This window comes from Salmo salar, chromosome ssa17, assembly GCF_905237065.1.
Source record: "Salmo salar chromosome ssa17, Ssal_v3.1, whole genome shotgun sequence".
NCBI classification, from domain to species: Eukaryota; Metazoa; Chordata; class Actinopteri; order Salmoniformes; family Salmonidae; genus Salmo; species Salmo salar.
Genome location: NC_059458.1, coordinates 9,498,156 through 9,504,882, shown reverse-complemented (window position 1 = coordinate 9,504,882; position 6,727 = coordinate 9,498,156).

Below are 6,727 nucleotides of genomic sequence, written 5' to 3'. Positions count from 1 at the left end.
TAAAAAAATCAAATCAAGCTGGTGCTTCAAATCGAGCATTCCCAAGCTACAGGCCTCTCTCAACTGTTTCAGTGTATTGCAATATTTTAGTTTTAACCATTGTTTACAAATTTTTATAGAACAACTTACAACTCGTCATTTCAGGGTTAACTTAAGTAACTCAGCCACAAGGAAACGTTGAAATACAAAAAACTGCTGTAATGACTGAAACAAAAAAACACACCTAGCATAATTTCCTGTCTACTGTTTCCTTGGAGGCTTGTGTTTTGTGCCATTGTGCACAAGAGTATGCATAAGAGGGACTGCACCTTGATGCTGCACACCTTGCAGTTTCTATGTAGTTAGGGCAAACGCATTAAACCAGCAGACTATGAGGGCTGTACAGGTTTCATGTCACAATGAAAAAGTAGCTACATCCCAAATGTAACCCTTTTCTCTTTATAGTGCACTACTTTTACATTATACATTACATATACCATATGTGTTCCTGCATTGGTGAAGGATTCAGACCCCTTGACTTTTTCCAGATTTTGTTACGTTACAGCCTTATTCTAAAATTGATTAAATTGTTTTTTTTTCTCCTCATCAATCTACACACAATACCTTGTACCTAAGTTTATACATTTTTGCAAATGTATAAAAAATAAACTGAAAATCAAATCAAATCCAATTGTATTTGTCACATACACGTGTTTTGCAGATGTTATTGCGAGTGTAGCAAAATGCTTGTGTTTCTAGCTAACAGTGCAGTAATATCTAACAATTTCACCACAATACACACAAATCTAAAGTAAAGGAATGGAATTAAGAATATATAAATATTTGGTGATGTGTACAACGAGAACTTGAAGCTTTCCACCTTCTCCACTGCAGTCCTGTTGATGTGGATAGGGGGGTGCTCCCTCTGCTGTTTCCTGAAGTCCACAATCAGTTCCTTTCTTTTGTTGACGTTGGGTGAGAGGTTATTTTCCTGGCACCACACTCCCAAGGCCTCACCTCCTCCCTGTTAGGCTCTTGTCATTGTTGGTTATCAGGCCTACTACCGTTTGTGTCGTTTGCAAACCTGATGATTGAGTAGGAGATGTGCGTGGCCACGCAGTCATGGGTGAACAGGAAGTACAGGAGGGGGCTGAGCACACATCCTTGTGAGACCCAAGTGTTGAGAATCAGCAAAGTGGAGGTGTTTTTTCCTGTCTTCACCACCTGGGGGTGGCCCATCAGGAAGTCCAGGACCCAGTTGCACAGGGCAGGGTTCAGACCCAGGGCCTCAAGCTTAATGATGATCTTGGAGGGTACTATGGAGTTGAATGCTGAGCTTCAGTCAATGAACAGCATTCGTACATAAATATTCCTCTTGTCCAGATGGGATAGGGCAGTGTGCAGTGCGATGGCGTCGTCTGTGGATCTATTGGGGCGGTAAGCAAACTGAAGTGGGTCTAGGGTGGCAGGTAAGGTAGAGGGGATATGATCCTTGACTAGTCTCTCAAATCCCTTCATGATGACAGAAGTGAGTGCTACGGGGTGAGTCATTTAGTTCAGTTACCTTTGTTTTCTTGGGTACAGGAACAATGGTGAACATCTTGAAGCATGTGGGGACAGTAGACTGGGATAGGGAGAGATTGAATATGTCCATAAACACTCTAGCCAGCTTGTCTGCGCATGCTCTGAGGAAGCGGCTAGGGATGCCGTCTGGCAGCCTTGCGAGGGTTAACACGCTGTTGTGGAAATTCTTACACAGGGACACTCTAAGTCAATCTTAAATGAATCAATGTTTATTGTCAGTGCGCTGAAGAGGTTCCAACCAGCTCACTGCACCATACTACACATGTCAACCAGGAGCTCTTCCTGGGCATGCCCAGCAGTTGCCTTATATACGGCTGTACACAGACAAGTTATATTTGCATGATTTAGCAGAATTAATTAATCATTACCGTTTTGTTTCATTCATGTGACCGACCAATACTGTTTCATAACATGTGACAGACCAACACCTCACAAGGCTTCTCCTCTCTAAGCTGACACCTTGAAACAAAATGGAGTCATGATCAGATTTGCGGAAAGGAGGGCAGGGTGGGTCTTGAAGGCATCCCAGAAGTTGGAGTAGCAGTGGTTGAGTGTTTTAGCAGCACGAGTACTAAAGTCAATGTGCTGATAGAACTTCGGTAGCATTTGTTCTCAAATTTGCTTTATTATAATCCCCAGCTACAATAAATGCGGCCTCAGGATATGTGGTTTCCAGTTTGCATTAAGTCCAGTGAAGTTCTTTGAAGGACGTTGCGGTATCGGATTGAGGGGGGATATATACACAGCTGTGACTATAACCGAAGAGAATTCTCTTGGGAGATAATACTGTCGGCATTTGATTGTGAGGTAGGTCGGGTAAAGGTCGGGTGAACAAAAGGACTTGAGTTCCTGTATGTTATCACAATCACACCATGAGTCGTTAATCATGAAATATACACCCCCGCCCTTCTTCCCGGAGAGATATTTATTCCTTTCTGCGTGATGAACTGAGAACCCAACTGGCTGGACGGACTCAGACAGTATATCCCGAGAGCCATGTTTCCGTGAAACAGAATATGTTACAATCCTTGATGTCTCTCTGGAAAGAAATCCTCACACTGAGCTCGTCAACTTTATTATCCAGAGACTGAATTTCACCAAGTAAGTAATATACTTGGAAGTTGGTCTAGAAGACCACGCCGAGTACCTCTCCTCCACAAGCTGTGTTTTGGATCAGCCTCTGGAATCAGTTCAATTGCCCTGGGGGATACGAACAAAGGATCCAATTCGGGAAAGTTATGCAGTAATGCTGGTGGTGCTGGTGAGTTACCGCCGCTCTGATATCCAATAGTTCTTCCCGGCTGTATGTAATAACACAACTAAAATTCTGGGCTAATAACGTAAGAAATAACACACACAAAACAAAATACTCAAAGGTTTCCTAAGAGCTAGAAGCAGTATGTTTATATACGTATTCAGACCCTTTACTCAGTACTTTGTTAAAGCACCTTAGGCAGCGATTACAGCCTTGTGTCTTCTTGGGTATGACGCTTCAAGGTTGGCACACCTGTATTTGGAGAGTTTCTCCCAATCTTCTCTGCAGATCCTCTCAAGATCTGTCAGATTTGATGGGGAGCGTTGCTGCACAGCTATTTTCAGATCTCTCCAGAGATGTTCGGTCGGGTTCAAGTCCAGGATCTTGCTGTGCCACTCAAGGACAGTCAGAGACTTGCCACTCCTGCATTGTCTTGGCTGTGTGCTTAGGGTCGTTGTCCTTTTGGGAAGGTGAAGCTTCACCCTAGTCTGAGGTCCTGAGCGCTCTGGAGCAGGTTTTCATCAAGGATCTCTCAGTACTTTGCTCCGTTCATTTCCCCTCAATCCTGACTAGTCTCCCAGTCCCTGCCGCTGAAAAACATCCCCACAGCATGATGCTGCCACCACGCTTCACCGTAGGGATGGTGCCAGGTTTCCTCCAGACGTGACACCTGGCATTCAGGTCAAAGAGTTCAATCTTGGTTTCATCAGACCAGAAAAACTTGTTTCTCATGGTCAGAGTTCTTTAGGTGCCTTTTGGCAAACCCAGAGTGGGCTGTCACGTGCCTTTACTGAGGTGTGGCTTCCATCTGGCCACTCTACCATAAAGGTCTGACAGATGAAGCGCTGCAGAGATGGTTGTCCTTCTGGAAGGTTCTCCCATCTCCACAGAGGAGCTCTGGAGCTCTGTCAGAGTACAGAGTAACCATTGGATTCTTGGTCACCTCCCTGACCAAGGCCCTTCTCCCCAATTGCTCAGTTTGGCCGGGCGGCCAGCTCTAGGAAGTCTTGGTGGTTCCAAACTTCTTCCATTTAAGAATGATGGAGGCCACTGTGTTCTTTGCAACCTTTAATGCTGCAGACATTTTTTGGTACCCTTCCCCAGATCTGTGCCTCGAAACAATCCGGTCTCTGAGCTCTAATTTAAAAAAAAAACAGTTTTCTCTTTGTCATTATTGGGTATTGTGTGTAGATTGATGAGGAAAATGTTTTATTTAATCAATTTGAGTAAGGCTATAACGTAAAAAAAGTGGAAAACGTCAAGGGGTCTGAATACTTTCCCAATGCACTGTAGGGAATAGGGTACGATTTGGGACGCATCTATACATCTCATCCATTTTTGTCAGCAAGTCTACATATGCACAATAGCAAATTAATAAAGGAAAATAGTAACCAGTTATATGACAAACATTGTGAAAACCTTTGACAGTTTCTCCAATAAATTAAATGCATTTTTAAAAACAGAAATTTTAATAGATTCCTGTTTCTATGACATTTTATTTTAGTTACAGGCATGAATATAGACCACTTAGTTATCACATCAGTTCCCAACTCTACTAAATTACATGCCAATAATTTGAACAGTTTCACTCTTGGTAAGGCCACCAATTCATCACATCAGTATTGTTCTCAAGTGCAAACATATTCTATATGACTAGTGCCCTGTTTTTGTTAATCATGTCAAATGACCTGGATTTTAACCTTTATTTTAAGCCTTTTCCAGAAATGAGAATTAGACCAAAAATGAATTTTAGAATAACGTAACAAAACGTGGAAAAGGTTAAGGGGTCTGAATACACTGTCCGTATATATGCACAGCACCAGTCAAAAGTTTTGGCACACCTACTCATTCAAAGGTTTTTCTATATTTTTTACTATTTTCTACATTGTACAATAATAGTGAATACATCAAAACTATGACATATGGAATCATGTACTAACCAAAAAAAGTGTTAAATAATTTTAGATTCTTCAAAGTAGAAACGCACACTTGTTGATATTACTACTATCTTTATTATAATTTTTAGTAGCCACCCTTTGCCTTGATGACAGCTTTGCACATTATTGGCATTCTCTCACCTGGAATGCAATTCAATTAACAGGTGTGCCTTGTTAAAAGTTATTTTGTGGAATTTTTTTCCTTCTTAATGCATTTGAGCCAATCAGTTGTGTTGTGACAAGGTAGGGGTGGTATACAGAAGACAGCCTTATTTGGTAAAAGACCAAGCCCATATTACGGCAGAGCTCAAATAAGCAAAGAGAAATGACAGTCCATCATTACTTTAAGACATGAAGGTCAGTCAATCCAGAAAATGTCAAGAACTTTGAAGGTTTCTTCAAATATAATCGCAAAAACCATCAAGCGCTATGATGAAACTGGCTCTCATGAGGACCGCCACAGGAAAGGAAGACCCAGAGTTACCTCTGCTGCAGAGGATATGTTCATTAGAGTTAGCGGCACCACAGATTGCAGCCCAAATAAATGCTTCACAGAGTTCAAGTAACAGACACATCTCAACATCAACTATTCCAAGGAGACAGCGTGAATCAGGCCTTCGTGGTTGAATTGCTGCAAAGAAACCACTAATAAAAGACACCAATAAGAAGAAGAGACTTGCTTGGGCCAAGAAACACAATCAATGGACTTTAGACTGGTGGAAATCTGTCCTTTGGTCTGATGAGTCCAAATTTGAGATTTTTGGTTGCAACCGTCGTGTCTTTGTGAGACTCAGAGTAGGTGAATGGATGATCTCTGCATGCATGGTTCCCACCGTGAAGATTGGAGGTGGTGGTGTGATGGTGCTTTGCTGGTGACAAGGTCTGTGATTTATTTAGAATTCAAGGCACACTTAACCTGCATGGCTACCACAGCATTCTGGAGCGATACACCATCCCATCTGGTTTGCCCTTAGTGGGACTATCATGTTTTTCAACAGGACAATGACCCAAAACACACCTCCAGGCTGCGTAAGGGCTATTTGACCAAGAAGGAAAGTGACGGAGTGCTGCATCAGATGACCTGGCCTCCACAATCCAATTGCGATTGCTTGGGATGAGTTGGGCCGCAGAGTAAAGGAAAAGCAGCCAACAATTACTCAGCATATGTGGGAACTCCTTCAAGCCTGTTGGAAAAGCATTCCTCCTGAAGCTGGTTGAGAGAATGCCAAGCGCTTTCAAAGCTGTCATCAAGCCTAAGGGTGACTACTTCGAAGAATATAAAATATGTTTTGATTTGTTTAACACTTTTTTGGTTACTACATGTTTTCATGTGTTATTTCATAGTTTTGATGACTTCACTATTATTCTACAATGTAGAAAACAGTAAAATAAAGAAAACCCCTTGAATTAGGTGTGTCCCACTCAAAACACAGGGGGATGGGTCTGTCTGATATACACACAGACATGAAAACAACTTACACACACACACTCTGTGTTAGCATCTGTTTTTCATACTATCGCTCAGCGTGATATCTGCCCAGCAGTTATGCGTGTCAGTCGACACTGACATTGTAATGGAGGTGACATGTAGGTTTGAACAGCTGTATGTGCTGCAGTAGCATTTCTTTGGTTACTACATGATTCCATATGTGTTATTTCATAGTTTTGATGTCTTCACTATTAATCTACAATGTAGAAAATTGTAAAAAAAAAATTAGGGCTGAAACGAGTAGGTGTCCAAACTTTCAACTGGTACTAATATATATATATATATATATATATATAACTGTTTCTATGTCATTTTATTTTCAGCATAAGTGACAGTCATGATTATAAACCCTTTTTTGTTATAACATCAATTCCCATAACCACCTCTACTCAATACATTTCAATGACATGGCATTAATCTGAACAATTTCAGGCCCAATCCCAAATCAACACCGAGACACTCACCCTATACACTTGAGATGTA